Consider the following 25,626-nt stretch of genomic DNA (forward strand, 5'->3'; position numbering starts at 1 on the left):
CATGCTAGTTTTTATATTTTGAAGTATATTAACAATTCAGAAAAGATTTATTCAAAAGATATACTATAATACAGTATTTACATATTTACCAGTTTTTTTGTCTGAACAGCATTTTAATATAACCAGTGTGTGTTAGAGATTCCATTTCAGGTTCTCATACCTATCCAGTCCTAAATTTATTATTTTATCAAGAAGGGGGGCTCTGCTGTACATTATACTTTAAAAGAAGTCTCTGCTGGACATTTTATATTAAAGTGTGTTCATGATACTGCTTCATAGTAGTTCTTCACATACCAGAAAGGGGTTAGATGCCATGGCCTTTTGACTGCTCCACTTAAAGGGTTAACAACCATGACCACAGCTTTCTCTGTAGCTGTTCCAGCAGAGTGGCAACTGTTAGTTTCAGCTGACACTCTGTTTTGTCTGTAATTGACATCATCTCTAAGCCATACATATACATCATGGAGTGCCAAGGAGTTTAAATACTTCCACAAAGTTTATAATCATGTTAATTATTTGAATCACTTGAGATAGACGCATGTTATACAAGTGATATAATTAAAGTTTGTTCTCTAAATAGAGGGCACTAAAGTCTCCAAGGCTTACATTTAGAAATGTAATGCTATATCATGATTAAATTACATAAATTATTTACATGAAATTTATACTTGAATAAGTTAATTATTAATACATAATGTTTAAGAAGTCTGTTACACTGTAATTTTAATCCAAACTGAAGTCTAAAAGATGAAATTACATTGTTGAAATGTCTGTACTGTGTAAGGTGTTTTCCCACAAAACAGAATTATTACAAATACCCTTCATATCTGATTGCTGAGTTCAGACCAGTGGGACCCTAATATTCTCTTGAGATCCCTAAGATTCCTGTACTCACAAACAGGCAATTTTCCACTATGATGCTGTAGGTTATCGTCCAAACTATTTTAATTCAGTTGTGGTCAATTAATTTGCTCAAATTAATTCATAAAGATCAGTTATTTTTATTACTTAGCCTCTAAACAATGATTTGTTTTTGCATTTTCTTTTTTGACTCCCCACTTTCAACCATCTAATAATAACTTTAATAATATAACAACATAATTTTTTTTATTTTTGCATTTAGAGCTGTGTGGGGGCTTGTTTTCTTCATAACAAATTGTACTTCATAGATACAGGATTTATTATTCTATGTAATGTACTGGGAAGCAGAAAAAAAATCTAAACGCAGTGAAATTGGTAAAAAAAGTGCCTTTGCTCCATTTTCTTGTAGGCTCCATTTTAACACCTTTCACTGTGTGCTCCAAATGATGCAACTCCTTTCTTCTTTGGGTTGATATGATCATGTAATACATTTAAAAAACATGTAAATAAAAAAGGTCTTCATTTCGCCATCTTCTGACTTTTTCATACTTTGTGGAACAGAACTGTGTAGGGTATAATTTTTGAGGGATAAGCTGACATTTTCATTGTACTTTATGACTTTTTCCTCACTTTTTCAGAATTTTTTTTGTGCTGCAAAACATTGAAAAAGTTGTGTTTAAAACATTTTGCCACTATTTTCCATTTTCAGAAATAACAGTATTTATATTTCAAGACTTTTGGGACTCGGCGACATCTAACATGTTTATGATTTTATTTATTTTTTTCAGTTGTAGGGGAAAGGGACTGTTTTTTTCATTTATTCAACTTTAATTTCTTAAACTACTTTTAGACCCCCTAGGGAAAGGGACTGTTTTTTTCATTTATTCAACTTTAATTTCTTAAACTACTTTTAGACCCCCTAAGGTACTTTAGCCTTAGGGAGTCGGCTAGCTGAGGGGATGAAAGGTCCTAAAGGGGGCAGTCTAAGGCTACATTCACGCGACCGTATGATTTCTCCAGTCCCGTATTTACGGGCCGTATATACGTGACATTTTTCATCCGTATGCACCACGTATGTAACCGTATTTTATACATCCCCATAGACTTCTAGGGCATACGGAACTGAAATACGGGAGAAAATAGGACATGCTCTATATTTTTATACGGCTAGTATACGGTACGGTACGGAACGGAGTTAACAACGCCAATATAAATGATCAGACGTATTGTCCATTGAAATGAATGTGGCCGTATGTAATCCGTAAAAAAACGGTACGGTACGGTACGGATACGTCCGTTTTCATACGTCTGTGTGAATGTAGCCTTAAAGGAAATCTACCATTTTCTGTTCAGCATTTTGAACCAAACATACCTTGAGAATGCTGTAGCTACACTGATGCTGAAACTTATCTTGTTTATTCCCTGAGTGGTTTTGCTGAAAAAAAACTATTATAAATTATGATAATGAGGCTCTGTTGCTCCTGTGGCTGTCCTTGTGCTCCCCTCTTTTTTATTATCATTTTATTAAAATTGTCCATTTTCTTTGTAGAATCTCATAAATATTACATACAAATTGTTACATCTTAAACACCATATCATATTACCAGTACGATTCCCCACCACCCTTGCTCTCCTCCCCCCTCAACCCTCCCCCTTCTTCAGTCAGGATGATAAAAAGTAAAAAAAAAAGGGGGGAAGAAATATATGAGATTAAGTTTGTCTTTCTTCTATTTATATTCCAATACATTTGAGTCTTTCAAAAAAATTTATTCTAATTGTCCATTCATTTATCGATGGAGATCAATAGGCTTTCTACCCAACTACTTGCCACATGTAACACTATTGAGATCCAATGTTTTTCACAATTAGAGCACTTTATTTCTCCTGTACTATCTAATACCAACACCTCTGGGGTACTGGGGATATCAATGCCCAAACAATTACACATTTAAGCATGAATTAATTCCCAGAATTTGATCACCTCCCTACAGTTCCATACCATATGTAGAAAGTCAACATTGCGTTGCTCAAATTTAAGACACTAGACACACTTAGATTATTTGAAATAATTAATCATTTTAGGGGAGTAATATAATTTGTAAATTTTTTTCAATTGCATTATTTTATATGGTTCTGTAACTGACATATTTTCAATGTGTGAAAGATATTTAACCATTGATTTTATTTCAACACACTAATATCCCTCATCCACTTTACTTACTACCAAGCTGCACCTATTCCAGCATACTATTAGATAAGAATAGATTTTGGAGAAAGATCTTCCAGATACGTTGAATCAATGGTACAAGATTATTTTCTGTAAAGACATTCGTATCAGTGTATATTATAATACCAAGATATTCAATCTTCGCATCTCTTCTCATAACTCTCAGACCCCCCAATGTTTGTAAAGTTGAAATTATCTAATAATAAGAGTGTCGATTTATTGCAGCTTACTTATAGTCCAGAGAGGGACCCACATTCTATTAACATCTGCATAACTGCTGGAACTGATTACTTTGATTAATCGTAAAAAGCAAATCATCCACATATAGCATTAATTTGTCATCTATCCCCTTACATCCACATCCTTCGATATCCATATTCTTTCTACAGTTAGTTGTGAAGGGCTCCAAAAACAATGCAAAAAGAATTGGAGTTAGGGGTATCCCAGTCTGTTGCCTCTTGTGATCCTAAAACTCTCAGTTAATACCTGGCCAACTGTAATTCTGGCGCGTGGGTCTGCATATAATAATAGTATACTTTTAATAAACCATGTAAAATTTAGAAGAAAAGAAAGGTAGGCACTCACCATGTTTTCTTAAAATTCTTAGTTTATTCGTACATCTTTAAAAATGGCATACACAGGGAGAGGAGAACATCATGCTAAGGAGCGTTCCAGGGACAAGTCGTTTCTCGTTACTGTCAACGCTTCAGAATTTTAAGAAAACGTAGTGCCTTTCTTTTCTTCTAAATTTCACATGGACAATCAACTGTATACCTGTTGCTGTTATGGGTATGAGCACCACCACATATAAGAACACGTTGTCAGTCCTCCAATAAAAAAGGCTTAAAAAGAAGGAGGTGAACCATTCCAACTAGAATGTTATTGGGAGTGCCCCTTATTTCTACATGTATATACTTTTAATAAACTTTTCCCCAGTTCCAACTTTCCTCAACACTTCCCAGGGGAAGATCCACTCCACCCTGTCAAATGCTTTAGCAGTATCTATTGACAGGATAGAACGGGTCTCCACCCGCAAGCACCCATCTCAAATTATTGGACGCATACCTATCTGGTATAAACCCTGCTTGATCTGGATGAATCAGTTCATCATTATTGATCTTAATCTTATAGTCAAAACCTTCTCATAGGGGGTCATTTACTAAGGGCCCGAATCGTGTTTTTACGGCGTGTTACTCGAATTTTTTCCCTGAATTGCATTTAAAAAAAAAAAGTGTTGCTGGGCACGAGCTTACCTGCACCCAGCAATGGATCGTGAACTCCGGCGGACCTCGGCGGACTTCAGTACAGCAGCGACACCTGGTGGATGTCGGAGGAACTGCCTTAGTGAATCGCCGGAAGACCCGAATCCACCGCAGAGAACGCGCTGCTGGATCGCGAATGGACCGGGTAAGTAAATCTGCCCCATAGAGTTTGATATCAGTATTTCAGAGAGATATTGAACAATATGCTTCCACGTCGTGCCTCTCTCATAGAATCTGATAGCATCTCTTCTTGTAAAAATTTATTAAATACTCCTAAAAAATTAGGAGCACTGTCTCAACACATATTCTGTATATTTCAAAGGGGAGCCCATCAGCCCCTGTGGCTGTATTCCTTGAAAAAAAAAAGAAAACAAGAAGGTCCGTGGGCTCTTCTTTATGTCTCTGTTTCTTAATCCATTGAATCTTATTAAATAAATAAAATGAATAAATGCCTTTAACCCCTTAAAGATGCAAGGTTTTTTGTTGCTCAATTCTTGCTCTCCATCTTCCAAAATCCATAACTTTTTCATCCCTCTGTGGACAGAGGTGTGTGAGGGCTTTTTTTGTGCTGTTATTAAACCATGACGTGTACTGGGAAGCTGGAAAAAAAACTTGAAATGTGGAAAAATTGAAAAGAAAAAACGCATGTGCGTTATGTTCTTATGGACTCAGTTCTTACGACTTTCACCAGGTGCTCCAAATAACACCTCTGCTTTATTCTTTGGTTGGGTACGATCAAAGTGCTACCAAATTTATAGAAGTTTTATTGCATTTTAATACATTTTCAAAAATGAAAGGAATGTGTCCGAAAAAAAATTTTATTCATTATTTGTGAAATGAGCCAATGTTTTTATAGCTATCATTCTGAAGACTGTGCAATATTTTGATCACTTTTTCTAACATTTTTTATGTCATGTAAAATGGTGTAAAAGTCAAGTTTTGGACATTTGTGTCACAGTCTCAGGGGAATAGTCCCTTAGGACTAAATAAGTGGACTCCCTGGACCACCGCGGGAGATAACAACCTTAGCCACACCCGGGAGCGGAGTCTAAGTTAACTCCTGGTCTTCGCCAGAGCACACCGCAAAGCGGGATGGTCTTGCTGTGGCGGGGAGTCACCAGGTCGCTCCGCGGGTGCGACTAGGCCCACGGTGGCAGCCAAAATAGGGACACGGGGACCACGGGAAGGCAGGCAGGCAGGACTACGGGAAGGCAGGCAGGCAGGACTACGGGAAGGAAGGCAGGCAGGACTACGGGAAGGCAGGCAGGCAGGACCATGGGAGGGCAGGCAGGCAGGACCACGGGAAGGTAGGCAGGACCATGGGAAGGCAGGACCACGGAGAGGCTGGACCACGGGAAGGCAGGCAGGAAGGCAGGACCACGGGAAGGCAGGCAGGAAGGCAGGACCACAGGAAGGCAGGCAGGAAGGCAGGACCCCGGGAAGGCAGGCAGGCAGGAAGGCAGGACCATGGGAAGGCAGGCAGGAAGGCAGGACCATGGGAAGGCAGGACGACGGGAAGGCAGGCAGGAAGACAGGACGACGGGAAGGCAGGCAGGAAGGCAGGACCACGGGAAGGCAGGACCATGGGAAGGCAGGCAGGAAGACAGGACCACGGGACACATGGAAACAAGGGAACACCAGGAAACATGTAAACTCAGAGGCTTCTGGAAACGCTCAGAAAGGCTTTCTCATGAGAAGAATGAGCTGAAGATCCGGCAGGGGATGCTGGGAGTCGCCAGGCTATGTAGCCTAACCAGAAATGCCAGAGCCAATAAGGAGGACGCTGGCCCTTTAAGGCTGAGAGAAGTCCGCGTGCGCCCCCCCCTAGTGGCGGGAGCGCACAACTTCAGGAGAAGAAGCATGCGGACCTACATGCTGGAAGCCAGAGTGCAGGCTGGAGCCAGGAGAGGTAAGTGAGGGCTGTGGGAGTGGGGACCGCGGCAGCAGGCACGGGTACACCCTCAATCCCGATGGGTTGCGGTTGTAACCATGAGAGTACCCCCCCCCCCCCTTAGGGCCCCTCTTCTCTTCTTCTTCAGCCGGCTGTTCTTCTTTCTTCACCTCCTCCAATTCTTCTTGGTGATGAGACACCTTAGGAGGAGAGAAGGCACCGGGAAGACTTGGGAAGCCGCAGGCTGGGTCGGCTCTAGGCACATCGGAGTGGCCTCAAGGGAGGCCGGAGCAGCAGTGGGAAGCTGCGGAGTCTGGGGCGCCACTTGAACAGCCGTGGCAAGCTGCGGAGTCTGGGGCGTCACTGGAGCAACTCTGGCAAGCTGCGGAGAGTTGATAAGAGATACAAAGGATAATCTTGTGGTCCCCCTTTTTTTTTCCCCTCTTCTTCCCCCTTACTTTCTGCTCTCTAACGGGTGGGCAAGGGTGGGTATGGGTTGGGTGAAAAAAACTATGTTGCTAAGCTTTGCAAAAGAGTTGTATTATATGTGAACTCTAGATATGTATGTTTTTATCTTTTGTATATTGAAGGAAAAAAATAAAATAAATTAAAAATAAATAAATAAACAGTAAATGCCTGTAAAGATTATTCCCATGCCGTAAAAACACTGTAATGCAAAATATTGCCCAAATATTGAAATTTTTTGCTATTTTTACACCCATAAATATATGAATAAAGAAATTGTCAAGTAAATGTCAAATAGGTCCCAAATTGACATATGTTAAAATGTCATCTTGGCCCGCAAAAAATGCCACCTTACATAGGTCTGTGTGCTCAAGAAAAAAAGTTCCCCTTGTGATTTCATCATAATTTTGTGATTGCAGTTTACAGTTTTAGAGTGCCATATGTCAGGATCTGTGATAGGCAATCCACTGTACCAACGCGGTCGATGATGTAAGCCGGTACCTGGGACCGGAGTCTAAGTGGTACCTGGTTTTCAGCAGAGCTCACCGCAAAGCAGGTTAGACTTGTTGTGATATGGAACCACCAGGTCGTTCTACAGGCGTGACTTTGCCCGCGGTAGCAGACAAGGCGTAGTACAGAAATGTAAGGCAAACTCGTGGTCGGGGACAGGCAGGAGGTCAAGACAGGCAGCACAGGATCAGAGTCGGGGACGTAGCAGTAGGTCGAGACAGGCAGCACGGAATCGGAGTCAGGAATGGAATCAACGTCACAACAGGAAATCAGGATAATTGCAGAGGGCAATTGGAATACAGCTTTCTCTCAGGCATGGAAGCACAAAGATCTGGGGACATAGGAAGGGGCTGGAATATATCAGGGCAGGCAGCTGGCCACCGCTGGAGCTAGGACAGATGAGTTAAGGCCTGGGGCATACAGAGATACACAGGTGCGCCTGTGACTCGGGATATGGGTCACAGGGGGCACCCGTGACACAATACATGTCCAAGAGAAACTAGAAAAGAGGATGCGTGCATGTAATCAAATAATTTTATTGAGCAAACAAAAAATAGAAAAAACTATTAAAAACACAGATCCTGGTAAAAATACCCACTGTGTATGGATGAGTGTACAACATGAAAAGCCAATATGAAATGTGAGCTCCATATACAAAAACATAACTAGAGGTATATGAGTTTCAAATGTGTGAGGGGAAAAGACTTTTAAGTTTTTAAATCATAAGTATTATGCCAGGATGAATGCCAAACAGTATCAAAGATTACACTAAAGTTAACCCAACACAAATACAGTGATACACATATGGATGGAGCAACACATGGGCAACAGTCTTGCTATAGAAGATAGTACATAGAAGGTATTACCAGTAATCGTCCAACACAGAAAAACTCCCCACACGTATCGTCTAGCTTGTAGGCTTCATCAGGGTTTTATTCACAGTGTTTTACAGGTGATGCTGTATGCTTTGAATCATGAGCTGCCACACGCATTCACTATCCGTTTTTCTATTTATAATTTTGTTAGAGGTTAATCTTGGTTTCAACTGTTCAAAGGATGTTCATTTTTAGACCTGTCTACAGGTAACCTACCTGTATCCTCATGTATATGGCGTTTTAACCAATAAAGGAGAAAAGCATTGGCATCGTACCCATGTGAAGTCTATCGTGTGTGCCGGTTTATCACTGTTTTCCCTGTTCATTTTTAGATGTTATTTAGCAAAATCCAATCTAGCCTTTTTATTCTGAAGGCTTATGAGTGGTTTCCACCGTGGTTGGTTGGCTGTTGTGAAGGGGCCTCTCTTCACCATGGAATTTATTCTGCAATAAATTCCCACTGTTATCTTCTTTGGGCACCCAGGTCTTTTTCATTAATGAGTTTAACAGTGCTTTCTTTCTCGGGATGTACCAAACTGTAGATTTTTCCACTCCTTATTTTGCATCAATTTCTCAGATTAGTTTTTTTTTTAAACATAATTCTGCTCCAGATAATTTCCAGCTCTGAAAAGAACTACAATCAGCAAAATGGAGGAGCCAAACCATCCTCCTGTAACACCATCACAAGCACGTGGTGCTGACCAATGAGACCATAGCTTACATATCTTGGACACAGCCACAAAGGCGAGTGTGGAGCTTGTAGCTAAGAGGCGGAATAATATATGCAAGTGAAAATGTGAAGGTTTATTCAATCACAAATAAAATTTCATTATTATAACTTTTGCAACTAGAGATGAGTGAACACCAATATAAGTAATAGGGGGCTTGGACACAATGGGGCAGATTTATCAAGCAGTCTGAAAGTCAGAATATTTCCAGTTGCCCATGGCAACCAATCACAGCTCAGCTTTTATTTCACCAGTGCTCATGAATATTTTAAAGGGGAGCTGTGATTGGTTGCCATGGGCAATTGGAAATATTCTGACTTTCAGAAACTTGATAAATCTGCCCCAATGTACCTCCACTAGATTAAATTGATTGTTCCCAAAAATCAAAACAGCACAAAAACAGGAAACAAAAAACAAAATGTACAAAGCATAAAATAATGCTTAATTAGATCAATTAAAACAGATCCATTTAAAAAGACAACATACACAGAAAAAGCCAATGGTCAAACAACTTAATATACATGATAAATAAAAAACAGTAACCTGTATAGGGGGTATGGATGGTATAGTCCTCAGAACTAGTCAAGGGATTTTCTTAAAAACAAGTATTTCACATTACCCATAGGAATAACAGTGCGTAAGGGACACTTACTTACACACATACCCCTGATAAAGCATGGCAAAACACATGTCAGGTGGTGTCCACCGGTGGTGTGTATATAGGTTTGTTCTTAAGTTGAATTTGTATGTAAGTTGAAACTGTATATTTTATCATTGTAGATCAAGACACATTTATTTTTTGGGTAAGAATAGTTCATAAATAGATCTCCAGCTCACCTGTTCAGCATATAAGTCACTTCTTGATATGCGATATCCAAAGTCCAATTATATCTTTGGGTATCCTTAAAGAAAAGGAAACAGATTTTTTAATACCTAGATACCCAAAAGTACCCATTTTTCATGCAACCCCAAAAATCCATAAAGGCATTTTTCTTCCCCCCTATGCCCAATTATATCTGGTATAGATTCTATAACAGAACGTATTAGTTCTTGGGTGGACAGGTTACTTCAAACAATAGTGCGTAAAATGCCAGGTTTCCTCCAAGACTCAAAAACTGTATTACAAGTTATGTCTGCCATGGGTTGGTCAGATAATTTTACCTGACTTACCTGTGATATTACATCACTTTATACCTGTATACCTCATAATAAGGGATTGATAGCATCAGAACAAGCTATGAATAAATATACTAATTATTCACCAGAACTTATGAATTACATAATTGTTACAGATTTCCTGCTTAACAATAACTATTTTTCTTTCAACAAGGAGTTTTATTTCCAAACTCAGGGATGCCCTATGGGCTCATGTTTTTCACCCTCCTAGGCTAACATTTATATGTCTATGTGGGAGTTGTGCTCCCTGTACAGGGTGGACAACCCGTTCAAGGACCATATTATATGGTATGGAAGATATATAGATCATGTGCTCATCACAGATAATCTTTAATATATGAATCAAAAAGAACACATAATAAAAATAATAAAAGTAATATAGATCAAATAGTATTTTCCATACCATACAGTAAGGACTATCATGATATTACTAAAATAATCAAAAAATACTTACCTGTACTTACAGCAGATGATAAGTCTTACACTATAATAAAAAATGGATGGCGATTTGTAGAACGCAAGGCTACAACAATAGGAGGTAGTTTATCTCCATCAGTTTATGAAAACAAAAAATCCAAACATTCCCCCACATGGCTATCCACTAAAGGGTCTTATCCATGTGGAGGCAACAGATGTAACATGTGTAAATACATGATTCCCACAAAACAATTTGTATCTTATTATAAATATAATATTTATACTATGCTTGAAAATGGCTGCATTGAGACAGCTGAAACGTTGCACCTGCCCACTGGCGAAATAAAACACTGATTTTTTCACGGAGTGCTTCTTCCCTGTTTTGAATCTTGGATATTTATACAATGATAAACTGCAACTCCAGCTACATAGTATATTTAGCTACCTGTACTCAAATTAGATACCTGCTATACATACGGTTTAAATAACAGATCGGACACACTCTACTTCTATTAAACAACATATGCTCAATTTGTGCACTGTCCCCGATTCCCATATGTAAAATAGCCACTCACCTTTCCTCTTCTGCGCATGTCTTCATTCACCTGTTTGTTACCACACTTTTTTTTTGTGTTGTGTCTATGGGCAGATAAACCATGACTAAGGGCGACATGCCAGTATTTGTTCAAAATACGTAGGTCTGCTGTCTCTACATTTTTTACCAGGGAGCATTTCAGCTCATTTTTCATCACAGCTTTTTTGTTTTTTGTATTTGCAAAAAATAAATTAAATAAATAATACGCAATTTTAACATATCTACAATGAGTGCTGGATTCATCAATCCTTTTACTATATTTTTTTTTGCCCCAGTGACAATTGGAGTTTCAAAATGTTTTGCTGTAATTGGACCAAATATTATTAACCCCTTAAGGACACAGCCATTTTACAGCTTAAGGCTCAGTCCCATTTTTTGGATTCCGACATGCGTCGCTTTATATGGTTATAACTTTTGAACACTGTTACTTATCAAAGTGATTCTGAGAGTGTTTTTTCCCCACATGTTGTACTTCATTTTAGTGGTAAATTTTGGCTGATAAGTTTTGCGTTTATTTACAAAAAAAAAGATAATATGATGAATTTTCTGAAAAATTTGCCCTTTTTGAAATTTGAAATCATTGCGTTTTCAGGCAGATAGATTTACCACCTAAATAACTTGCAGAATAACATTTCCCATTTGTCTACTTTACATTTTCACTATTTTTGAAATGTCTGGATAATTTATTTTGATGTCACGCGGCTTACAAATCGAATAGCGCTTTTCCGGATTTTCAGAATTGACTATTTTGGGGATAAATACAGTTTTGAATGAAAATTTACATATTTAGCATCAAAACCCCCCATATAACCAACCCAATTTCAAATCTGCACCCCTCAAGCTATCAGAAACAGATTTTACGAAGATTGTTAACCCCTTGAGATCTTCATAGTAATTACATCAAAATGGAGGCGAAATTTAGAATAGTCAAATTGTGCCGGTTATACGTTCATTTAGCCCTAAAATTTACACATTTCCAAAAGATAAAAATACAAAACCCACCATACAATTTGTTCTACAATTTCTCCCGAGTGCAGAGACCCCCCACATGTGGCCTTTACTTGTTTTATGGGCGCACAGTGAGGCGCAGAAGGGAAGGAGCACCCTGCAGCTGCCAGGATTTTACTTTCCTCATTGGCCTCTTTTGAAGGCTGTAAAATTTTCGCTTTTGCGCTATTAGGGTCATGTGACGGCATTTTTTTTGCGGGATGAGATGCTTTTTCCAATGTTACCATTTTGGGGTTGGTATCACCTATTGTTGAAAATTTAGGAACTTCTTTTTGAGAGCAGGAGTAGAAAAGCATCAATTCTCTACTGTTTTTTTTACTTTTTTTTTTGTGGTGTTCACCGTATAGACTAATAATCATATTATCTTCATTCTATGGGTCAATACGATTACGGGGATACCAGACACGAATATATTTTCTTGCATTTTACTAAATTTGTAAAATAAAACCCTATTGTGGGGAAAAAGATATCATTTTTGTATTGCCATCTTCCAAGTGGCATAACTTTGTTGCGTTTTTGGCTACCGAGCTGGTTGATGGCTTGTTTTTTGCGGGACACGTTGTACTTTGCACCAGTATCATTCTAGAGTACATATGTTTTTTTGATCACTTTTTATAGCATTTTTTGTGGGATTAAATAGGTAAAAATCATAATTTTTGCAGGGTTTATAACAGTTTTCTTTTACGGCGTTCATCGTGCGGGTTCAATAATTATTTATTTTTATTCTACGGGTTGTTACGGATGCGGTGATACTATATATGTGGGGTTTGTGTTATGATTTAGACTTTTTTTTTAGTTATATGTCTCTTTATATGTTTTGGGGCTTTTGGGCATTTTTGGTGATTTATTACTTTATTTTTTTATTGAATAATTTTTTTTTTTACTTTTTCACTTTTTCCACCATGGGAAATGAACAAGCAATCATCTGATTGCTTGTTCATAATAATACCCTGCAATACTTATGTATTGCAGGGCATTATCAGTGTCAGCCTATGCACTTGCATAGGGTGGCACTCTGCCAGTAAGATGACGTCACAGACGCCATCTTACTGGCAGTTCCTGCAGGTAACACTGGGGTCCAGATCGGACCCCAGTGATACCGTAGCAGTGATCGGTGCCCCCCGAAAATGATTCGGGGGGGCCGATCGTGGGGGTAAGACACCCCATATGCATGTTAGATGCCGCGGTCGCGATGACCGCGGCATTTAACAGGTTAATCACCCGCGATCAGAGACAACTCCGATCGCGGGTGTTACACTGGGGTGTCGGCTATCAGTCACAGCCGGCACCCCGTGTTTCCCGATGCCGGTTCGGCTCAAATCTTGAGCTGAACCGGCATCGGCTCAGCGTCCGATATATCGGACGCTGAGCGCCAAGTCACTGAGCTCAGCGTCCGATATATCGGACGCTGAGCGTTAAGGGGTTAATAAAGCTTCATTACAGACATCTTACAGCTGATCATTGCAGTCTAGTACTATAACGAAGCATTCAGAGAGCTTCACCAGAAGTCACAGGGGGCATAGAGGTCCGTCTTTAACTAGGGGTTGTCTATTGTCCTCTGTTTTCCTTGGGTAATGTAGAAAATACTTATTTTTAAGCAAATACCTTGACTCGTTCAGAGGACTATACCTTTTATACCTATATACAGGCTCACTGTAATCTATTTATCATGTATATTTAGTTATTTGACCATTGATGGACTTTTTAACATAAACATTTATTATGTTACCTCTTTGGTGGTGTTTCTGCAGTGTTTACGCTTTAGTAGCATTTGCGTGGCATTTATGCTTTTACGGCATTAGCGCTTTTGTGGCATTTGCAAGATGCTTACTTTTTATGCTATTTCTGCTTTTGTGGCATCTGCATAATGCTTGCGCTTTTGTTGCGCTTGTGTGGCGCTTTTGTGACATTTATGATGTGGTGGCACTCGTGTGCCATTTACGCTTTGTGGCATTTGTGCTTTATTAACGGTTTTGTGGTGCCTGCATGACATTTATGTTTTTGTCCTGTTTGTGTGCGCTTAGACTTTTGTCATGTTTGCGCTTTAGTGGCATTTGCAGAGAGCTAGAATTTTTGTGACATTTGCATTTTTGTGGTGTTTGTGTTGTGTTTGCATTTTTGTGGCGTTTGCACATGGTTTAATTTTTATGGCATTTGCGCAGCTTTTTGTTTTTGTGGCATTTGTGCAGCATTTCGGTTTTGTGGCTCTTATGGCATTTGTGTTTTTGTGATGTTGACGTTGTGTTCTTATTACATTTTCATGATGCTTGCATTTCATAGCATTTGCATTGCGTTTACATAGGTTTGTTTTTTGTGCCATTTGCATTGAATTTGCAAGGTGTTTGCATTCTTGTGGCAATTGTGTTGTGTTTAGATAATGTTTTCTTTTTTCTGGCATTTGCATTGCGTGTACATGTCTTTGTGGCATATACATTACTTTTGCGTCCTTGTGATGTGTTGCATTTAGACAATGGGGGTCATTTACTAAGGGCCCGATTCACGTTTTCCCCACGTGTTACCCGAATATTTCCGATTTGCGCCGATTTTCCCTGTATTGCCCCGGGTTTTTGGCGCATGCGATCGGATTGTGTCGCATCGGCGCCGGCATGCACGCAACGGAAATCGGGGGCGTGGCCGAGTGAAAACCCGACGGATTCGGAAAAACCACCGCATTTAAAACAATAAAAGTGTCGCTTGGGACGCGCTTACCTTCACTTGGTCCGGCCCGTTGAACTTGCTTTTCAGCGCAGCAACGCCACCTGGTGGACGGCGGAGGAACTGCCTTAGTGAATCCCGGCCGGACCCGAATCCACCGCAGAGAATGTGCCGCTGGATTGCGAACGGATTGGGTAAGTAAATCTGCCCCAATGTGTTTTAGTGACGTTTGCATTGCGTTTTGTGGTGTTCTGTGGAATTTCCGTTTCTTTTACATGTTGTTTGCAGTTTTGTAAAATTTTGCATTTACATGTCGTTTGCTTTTTTGTGCTGTATATACAGTCCCCCTATAATAACTATATATACACACCCCATAATAACTAAATAGAGTCCCCCTATAATAACTAAATACAGAACCCGCTAACTATATACAACCCCCTATAATAACTACATACAGCCACCCCTATAATAACTATATAACCCCTCCTATAATAACTGTATAACCCCCTCCTATAATAACTATATACACCCCCTCCTATAATAACTATATACATTCCCTATAAAAACTAACTATATAGAGACTCCTATTATAACTATAACTATTATAACTATATAGTGTAGTATACTATAAAGTCCTAGGTAAAATAATAAAATTGTACTCACCTTCCATTGTATATCTGAGGTTCAACAAGATGGTGACACCCTGCTGCAGGCGCTGTGACATTGCTGCGCTGTGACATCGCGGCACTGTGACTTCAGATGCTTCGACGCCAGCAGCAAAGCGCTGCCATCCAGCTGAAGCTCTGATCGTCTATGGCAGAGATAGGAACTTATTGTTCCCTCGCTCTGCTATAGACTGTTTTCGGGCAGGAGTATTGTGTATGGCCCGGGGAGCCCAGACCCAAATCTACTGTCGGCGATTGAGGGGGTCATGTGACTGCCCGAATTGCCCACATCTGATCCCGCCCTGGTTTGCACTGATTGGATAGTATGACAGAACAATAGCATAACACACACACACCCTTCTTCAGCCCCTCCTCTCTGACAGAACACATTTACAATGGTCAGATACTGGGACTGATATCAAGCACAACCATGGGGGCTAGAAAGAAAATTCAAAGTACCCCTGAATCTGTTTAGGAGTGCTTAAGGAACCCGGTGTGGGTTCTTAGAGGTTATTAACTATTGACTAGGGCTTCATAATGGATAATAATAACATAACAGATGTTATTCATATTAAGACATGTTGCTTCCCTAGATTGTAAGGCATTTGTTTTTGTTGTAATATATACCACAACGAATTTTTGGACATCATATATCACAAATATTATACATCACTTGTGTTCATTTCAATAAATTGTATATTTTATCATATATCAAAAATGTCTTATATTTAATCTCACATATATATATATATATATATATATATATATATATATATATATATATATATATATATATATATTGACATTTCGTTGTCAATTGCTCAATTTTTGCTAAACTATTTTTGGTAGGCACAGCTCCCAAAGAATAGAGTACCACAGAATAAACATAGCCTTTCTTCCATGTTATTTTTTCATGGAGAATTCTGTAGTAGTATATGTCCGCTGTTTACTGTAAGTATAAATATTAATCTATGTTTCTCTGCTAGATGTCACTGTTTCACAACAAAAAAGCTGACAATTTCATAAACCTATGTACTCCTAGCATCTTACATACATAACAAACTGTTTATTGGGTAACTGAATAAAACGAGAATCAATCAATTATGAGGTAGAACATTTTCTTACTAGCACAATGTTGCTTAGTCACACAGCAAAAAATACAGTTCTGTATCTTATCAAGATTAAATGTGAGAAACCAATCAATAAAGATGAAGGGATTGAATTTAAATTGAATAAATAAATATACTGTTTATACTTCTGCAGAATCTCTTTTTCTACCTTGTTATTGATTGGTTTGTATCTCATTAGTTACAGGCCTCTGAGTATGTGAATGACATAGAGCTTTGCTCTGTGCTGCCTCCTGGCCAACTGCATCTCTGGGAGATAAACTGCACGGTCTGCAAAAATACAGAGATAGGGTGCCATGGCTGAAACCTATCTATGGCACCTTGGTATGGTTGAAAACTTAACAGATATGTAAAATGGGCCATAGTGACCGCCAATGTGTGCTTTTATGGCACTTGCTAAAGTGACTTACATCTAGGCAGCCATGTTTTTGTGGTGAGTTGACCTATTTGTTGCATGGGTCTCCTGTGCACAGTACAGCAATTGCTTGGCTGTTTTGTGAAAACTTCTTCTGGCAGCCTAGATTATAGGCCAACTATACTACCTTATTATGGCCATACCATCATCCAGAGAATGATGGTAAATGTGAAAGAAATCCAATGAAATATTCTTCAATGAGAGAATTGGAATCAATGGAGAAATGGAATTTAGACGGACAGGACATTGTTAAAAAATCATGTTATATGGGATAATGAAACTAACTGTAACAATTCTTGAACATCCTTATGTAGAGCAAGCCTCCACAAATGACAGAACATTATGTTCAAGGTTTTACAGACACCAGGGTGACCATTGAGCTATATCTGCTCCTGGTGAGTACTTTACTCCTCTTGCAGGTAGCAATTCTTTTTTGGTTAAGACTGTTCTTTACTTGGACAGGGGACACATAAATTATTATGCTGGGTCTCTTATTTTTATCCACTGGAGTGGGCAATTTGGCTTTGACAGAAGAAGCATCCACATAAAATAATGCTTTGTGATTTCAGGGAGATGCAAGACTGATGAGAAAGAAAATTCATATGACTCAAAATGTTTCATGAATTAGAGGACAAGGTAAGTCTCTCCGATCCATATTTCTCATAGCAAAGTATATGCTCCCTCAACTGTTTAAGAATGGTCAAATCATCCAGGTAGATCATGGAAAAATTGCTTTCCTGGAACACCACTGGATCATTGCAAAGACCAAATGGCATGCTGACTGTGATGATGATTGTCACCTGTCACAGTCAATAATACAAATTAGGTTGTAGTAGGTTAGTTCTGTTTAGCTCAAACCCTGGGAGTGGCAATGAAAAAGCCTTCAAGACAGCAGGATTCAAAGTTCAAACTGTGTGTTTATTTCCAAACATGCAGCAGCAAACAAAACATAAAACAAATTACTATGCCTGTCCGGCTCTAACTATACAGCAGAACAGGGCCGATTCTAGCATATTGCTGCCTGAGGCGAATATTAAAATGCTGCCCCCCCCACTCCTGTCCCCTTCCTGTTAAGTAAATCCTTAAACTTTACTAACAATTAAAAACCCTACAGACAGCGCACTGACACTGTGTGACTGACTACAGGATCTGAGAGGCACAAGTGACATCTAGTACCTTATAGATGACAATCTCTTCCATCAGGAGGACTTTATTCCGGGTTCTCCAATCCATGACGTATCACTGCTGAATTCATAGTCGGATTTCTTCAGCTCCGTGCAGCACATCTCTACCCGGCGTCCCTTAAAATACCACAGTCACTTACGGTATAAAGTCTCCTGGATAACAACACTGCGCTCCTAAATAATATATACCCCTCACAACACAACTGACCTCACACTCTCCCCACATACAAAACATCCCTTCAATATGATGACATTCTTTCTTTGGAAGGGTGATGAGGAAGACCTTCTAACTTTTGCCCATGAAATCAATCTCCACGTTCCGGAATTACAATTCACTATGGTCAAATCAAAAGACCATTTACAATTTCTTGACACTGTGGTTCGTATCAGTGGTAGACAACTATTGACTGATCTATATTCAAAAACTACGGATAAAAATAGTCTCCTGCTATACAGTAGCAACCATCCTAATAATATCCTCAACTCCCTCCCATATAGTCAACTTCAATGGGTTAGGATGATTGTTGCAGATGAAAATAAAAGTAATAAAGTGGACGCACAACTGAATGCGATGTGTGTAAAATTTGAGAAAAGAGGTTATCCCCAACGGTTACTAACACGTACAAAAAACAGTCAGCGCCAATGATAGGGAAACACTCTTGCGACCTACCCATAAAAACACGGAAGGTACCAATAGAATTCCCTTTGTGTCAACCTACTGCCAAGTAAGCACAAAAGTGGCAAACATCCTTAGAGATAGTTGGTCAATAGTTCGTGACTCACTACCTGGCATTACTGAATTTCATAACCCTCCGATTATGGCATACAGAAGACCTAAGAATTTGGGCGACCGTCTAGTACATGCTGACACACAGACAGGGGTTGATAGAGTGCCAGAAATAACTAGTTGCTTTCCTTGTTTAGGCTGCTGTAACTGTAACAATATGCTAAAAGGGGATACTTTTCATCATCCGCAAACAGGTAGAAAATATCATATCAAACAATATTATACCTGCTCTTCAATGTACATCATCTATTTAATTCAATGCCCATGTGGCCTTTTATACGTTGGCGAGACCACCCAAGAGTGCCGCTTACGTATAAATCAACATAAATCCACAATTCAAACCGGAAAAATGGACCTTCCCCTCCCAGATAATTTTCACAAACACCACCACAATGTTTCTCAACTCAGATTTTGAATTATTGATGGGGTACAAAGACATCGTAGAGGTGGGGATAGAGAAAGAACGTTAAAGCGACTCAAATTAAAAAGGATTTTTGAACTTTAACACTCTTGAACTATCCGCGCTCAACAGAGAATTTAAAATGGGAGGGATTATCTAACTGCCCCTTTAGGATACTTACGCATCACTTGTCCGTTTTATGATATATGTTCTACCAATAGTGTTCATATGTAGTGACATTGTACACTTACCTTTTATGATTGTTTTAATTGTATAGAAGCAGTGGCTATATGGATAATCATTATTTTTACTTTTTTTCACAGATATATGCACAAATGGCCCTAATCCACTTTTGCACCCATACTTACCTGTCCTTATCGATTAGACTCATCTTTTGCTCCATGACCGGGATTACCATAATGAATAGGTACGACAACACTTTGTCCATTTGGATGTCTTCATGGGTCTGTTTTTCTGTAGCTTGGAGGAGTGTATATGCTTTTCCCTGAATTGTCATCATATTTGATATGCCAGGATTCTTTTGGCATGAGCTGAAGGTAGTGCCATTCACGTTCGGTCCATTTAGCCCGTGTGGAGTACCGTATGGGGACATGTGCTGGGATTGGACATTACCAGTTATGGCTTCTGTTAACCTTTTCCATGCCACCCCCCTGGTACCAAAATAGAGGCATAACAACTCATAGATCATGAAAAGATGTGTGTTTCAGATGAATGTATGTACCTCCAAATACCTTTTTTCTCCCATTTCTCAATTTTTTTGACCCACCAGACTCCTTTGTCTGGATCTACATGGACACAATGGGGCACATTTACTTACCCGGCCCATTCGCGATCCAGCGGCGCATTCTCTGCACAGGATTCGGGTCCGGCCGGGATTTATGAAGGTAGTTCCTCCGCTGCGCTGAAAATCATCTCAACGCGCCGGAATGCACCACCTCGGACCAGGTGAAGGTAAGCGCTTCCCAAGCTACACTTTTTCGGTTTTTAAATGCGGCGGTTTTTCCAAATACGTCGGGTTTTCGTTCGGCCACGCCCCCTGATTTCCATCACGCGCAAGCCGGCGCCGATGCGCCACAATCCTATCGCGTGCGCCAAAATCCCGGGGCAATTCAGGTACAATCGGCGCAAAACGGAAATATTCGGGTAACACGTCGGGAAAACGCGAATCAGGCCCTTAGTAAATGACCCCCAGTGGCTTGCCTTTTAATATCCCGCTATCAAATAACCATGAATTATATTTTTAAATGCTATATGCATAGTTACCTCTTATTATTCTATGTCTCTTTGCTTTTAAGAAGGGACAGACTCATCTATGACAGTGTTTTTACTAAGCACATTAGCGTAATCTCAGTATACTTATGGAGGGATCACTTGACCGGAGTAGCAGTCACATGACCGGAGCCTGAGTTTGAGCCACGGAGCCCTCTGAATCCAACTGGTTTACTTGATCACCATGACAACGACAATGATTACACAAGCGCGGTAGAGCTCCCGGACCTCTGACGATAGGATGGGCCAATTACCTTAACAATACACATGTGTGGGGCCAAGACACACGAAGGTGTTTGTTTATGTCAGTGCACCTTCTCCTCTTTATTGTATATTATGTATATGTTTACGGGGCACCAGATATGTATTATATATTTTACATTTTTGCTGCGATATATACATTGTAAACTTGAACACTGATAATGAATTTTATTGGATGATCACGCTACACAGGAAATGATGTCACTATCACTTTTGTCTATATATGTGTTAACCTTTGTAATGATACCTATGCTTGAGAAAGATTCAACTGGAATCGAAACGTCGCAATATTTATGCTTGGATGATGTTACAATAAAGACTTTTTGGAACTGAATCGTACCAGGTGCTGTGGCTCTCTCCATTATATATATATATATATATATATATATATATATATACACACTCACCGGCCACTTTATTAGGTACACCATGCTAGTAACGGGTTAGACCCACTTTTGCCTTCAGAACTGCCTCAATTCTTCGTGGCATAGATTCAACAAGGTGCTGGAAGCATTCCTCAGAGATTTTGGTCCATATTGACATGATGGCATCACACAGTTGCCGCAGATTTGTCGGCTGCACATCCATGATGCGAATCTCCCGTTCCACCACATCCCAAAGATGCTCTATTAGATTGAGATCTGGTGACTGTGGAGGCCATTTGAGTACAGTGAACTCATTGTCATGTTCAAGAAACCAGTCTGAGATGATTCCAGCTTTATGACATGGCGCATTATCCTGCTGAAAGTAGCCATCAGATGTGTGGTACATTGTGGTCATAAAGGGATGGACATGGTCAGCAACAATACTCAGGTAGGCTGTGGCGTTGCAACGATGCTCAATTGGTACCAAGGGGCCCAAAGAGTGCCAAAAAAAAATATTCCCCACACCATTACTCCAGCACCACCAGCCTGAACCGTTGATACAAGGCAGGATGGATCCATGCTTTCATGTTGTTGACGCCAAATTCTGACCCTACCATCCGAATGTTGCAGCAGAAATCGAGACTCATCAGACCAGGCAACGTTTTTCAAATCTTCTACTGAGCTTGTGCAAATTGTAGCCTCAGTTTCCTGTTCTTAGCTGAAAGGAGTGGCACCTGGTGTGGTCTTCTGCTGCTGTAGCCCATCTGCCTCAAAGTTCGATGTACTGTGCATTCAGAGATGCTCTTCTGCCTACCTTGGTTGTAACGGGTGGCGATTTGAGTCACTGTTGCCTTTCTATCAGCTCGAACCAGTCTGCCCATTCTCCTCTGACCTCTGGCATCAACAAGGCATTTCCGCCCACAGAACTGCCGCTCACTGGATGTTTTTCCATTTTACCATTCTCTGTAAACCCTAGAGATGGTTGTGCGTGAAAATCCGAGCAGATCAGCAGTTTCTGAAATACTCAGACCAGCCCTTCTGGCACCAACAACCATGCCACGTTCAAAGGCACTCAAATCACCTTTCTTCCCCATACTGATGCTCGGTTTGAAATGCAGGAGATTGTCTTGACCATGTCTACATGCCTAAATGCACTGAGTTGCTGGCATGTGATTGGCTGATTAGAAATTAAGTGTTAACGAGCAGTTGGACAGGTATACCTAATAAAGTGGCTGATGAGTGTATATAGTCTACTAGAATTATAGCATGCTAAGCACCAATCAATATACAACACCCCCAATTTATTAATACAGACCTCCCAACATTTGGTTTACATGATGCAAAGTAATCTATTGTATCCTATAGCTATTATATCTCCCACTGTTATTATGTTACATGATTTTACATACAGTGCAACCCTGATCAAATATATAGCACCCCCTAATGAATATATATATTTTTATATAGCCCTGCTCTCATATATTTATTCACCCCCCAATTAAATTATTTACAGCTCCCATATACAGATCCCCTACAGCTTAAATAAAATCTTGCCCCACATATACAGTCCCCTCCCAGCTTAGTAATATACTGTATCCCATATACAGCCCCTGCAGCTAAGTAATATACTGTACCCTATATACTGCCCCCCAGCTTAGTAATATACTGTATCCCATATACACCCCCCCCCCAGCTTAGTAATATACAGTATCCCATATACAGCCCCCCAGCTTAGTAATATATGTATCCCATATACAGCCCCCCAGCTTAGTAATATACTGTACCCCATATACAACCCCCCCAGCTTAGTAACATACCATATCCCATATACAGCCCTTCCAGCTTAGTAAGTTACTGTACCCCATATACAGCCCCCCAGCTTAGTGATATAGTGATATATAATATATACAGCACCCCCCAGTATAAAATGATTCTGACCCCATATAATATATACAGCACCCCCCCATTATAAAGCAATTATAGCCCCAAATAAAATATACAGGACCCCCCCTAGTATAAAATAATTATAGCCCCATATAATATATACTGAATGCCCCCCAGTATAAAATAATTATAGCCCCAAATAAAATATATAGCATCCTCCCCCCAGTATAAAATAATTATGGCCCCATATAATATATACTGAATGCCCCCCAGTATAAAATAATTATGGCCCCATATAATATATACACCACCACCCCTAGTATAAAGTAATTATAGCCCCAAATAAAATATACAGAACCCCCCTAGTATAAAATAATTATAGCCCCAAATAATATATATAGCATACCATCATCCCCCCCCAGTACAAAATAATTATGGCCCCATATGATATATACAGCGCCCCCCCCCCCCAGTATTAAACATTTTCTAGTCCCAAATAATAAATACATTACCCCCCCAGTATAACATGACACCTCCCCACACACTTATTAGCCACATTTAATTAATTAAAGTACATGAAAAATAATAAAATATATACTCACCTCAGGCAGCTGCTCCCTCGGCGCGCCGCTCCAGTCTTCACGCCGAAGAGCCGCTGCTCCGCACAGTGACACAGGCGGCATGACGTCATGACGCCTGTGTCACTGCTAAGAACGGAGCGACGCAGCTGCTAGAAAGTCGCTGCGTCGCTCCACATATAAATCGCGCCTGTGTCTTAAAGAGACAGGCGCGATTTATTTAGCTGGTGGGCGATTCGGACGTCCGAATCGCCCACTTTAGAGCAGCAAATTTCGCCGCCCTTTACAGGGACCCACATTCTGCCGCCTGAGGCGAGATTTTCAGATGCGGCCCTGCAGCAGAATACCTTTCTATCCCAGTGCAGGCCTAATACTGTAAGGATATTAATACGATTGCTCACCTGTATGTGGAATCGCCAAGGTCTGGAAGCAGGTGGGAGTCCAGTGGCTGACAATCCAGCAGATAGAGTAGCTGAAGCAAGCGTGGACAAGCAGTCCAGGTTCGGTACACAGATAAGCAGAGCAGTTGCAGGAGGCTCAGGAGAGTTGCTGGACTATGGCTGGATGCACAATAATCTGGCAAAGAGGGAGTGTCAAGGCTTCACTAAATAGGCAGTTCAAGGCTGTGGTCAATTAGGTAATCAAGGCATGGATCAAGGAACAAAACTGTGGAACTGATTCAGAACTGGAGCTGTCCAGAAGGCCAGTAGCTCAGTGGGAAGAGCTACTGCCTGGGATACAAGAGGTTCTGGGTTCGGATCCTGACAGTACTCCCCTTCTTCCAGGATGACCTCTGGGCATCCTAGGGTCTGGTTTGTCAGGGTGTCTTTGATGAAATTCTCTGGCAAGTCTAGGAGCATGAACATTTTCCACTGGTTCCCAAGAATTTTCCTCAGGGCCATATCCCTTCCACTTGATTAGGTACTGAAGCTTATTTCGATGAATTCTCGAGTCCAAGATCTTTTCAACAACATATTCTTCTTCACCCTGCACAGTTACTGGTGGTGGAGGAGGAAAAACGCGACCTGGAAAGGTATTTTCATTATAAACTTTAAAGAGTGAACAATGGAAGACAGGATGGACCTTCATAGATTCAGGTAGTTTAAATCGAAAGGTGACGTCATTAATTTGAGCGGATATTTGAAATGGCCCAATATATTTCTGGCCAAGTTTTGGAGAAGGAACTTGCAGCTTTAAATTTTTTGTAGAGAGCCACACTTTATCCCCCACATGAAAAATAGGGGTAGTTTTTCGATGTTTGTCAGCAGCCTGTTTAAATTGTTTTTGTGCATCATGCAAGTTCTCAACAATCTTTTCTTGAACCTTCTGCAATAGAGTTAGACGTTCGGTTACAGCTGGAAGTGTGGTTGAAATTGGTAAATCTGGAATGAAAACTGGATGAAGCCCTGTATTGGCATAAAAAGGACTTTGTAATGTTGAACTGTGCTCAGAATTGTTGTATGCAAATTCAGCTGTGGGTAGATAATCAGTCCAGTCATCCTGAAGATACGTTATGAAGCAACGAAGGTATTGCTCAAGACTTTGATTGGTTCTTTCCGTTTGTCCATTTGATTGAGGATGAAAGGCAGAGGACAAGTTTACTCCTATGCCTAGAGCAGAGCAAAAACTTTTCCAAAATTTAGAGGTAAATTGCACACCTCGATCAGAAACCACATTGTCAGGGATTCCATGCAGTCTGAATATTTCCCGAATCATAAGATCAGCAGTTTGTTCCGCAGTAGGTATTCCCTTAGCTGGTATGAAATGGGCCATCTTTGTAAGACGGTCGACAACAACAAGGATGGTGGTCATTCCCTTGGAAGGAGGTAGATCAACCACAAAATCCATAGAGATTGATCCCCAGGGACGAGAGGGTACAGGAAGTGGTTGCAGCAACCCTAACGGAGAAGAACGGGGAGTTTTATTTTGAGCACAAATTAAACATGATGAAACATACTTCCTGACATCTTTCCTAAAGGTTGGCCACCAAAAGGAACGAG

General features: G+C 40.2%; 1 long non-coding RNA gene across 1 annotated transcript; it reads right to left on the minus strand.

Moving 5' to 3' along the window:
• Positions 1-1,129: 1,129 nt before the first annotated feature.
• On the minus strand, positions 1,130-24,594 carry LOC140133100 (uncharacterized). The gene is made up of 3 exons (XR_011855790.1): positions 24,028-24,594; positions 9,657-9,721; positions 1,130-1,512 (listed from the first exon to the last, which is right to left on the minus strand). It is a non-coding gene; the product is annotated as an uncharacterized lncRNA (long non-coding RNA).
• Positions 24,595-25,626: the final 1,032 nt, after the last annotated feature.

Source organism: Engystomops pustulosus, chromosome 5, assembly GCF_040894005.1.
Source record: "Engystomops pustulosus chromosome 5, aEngPut4.maternal, whole genome shotgun sequence".
Lineage (NCBI taxonomy): Eukaryota > Metazoa > Chordata > Amphibia > Anura > Leptodactylidae > Engystomops > Engystomops pustulosus.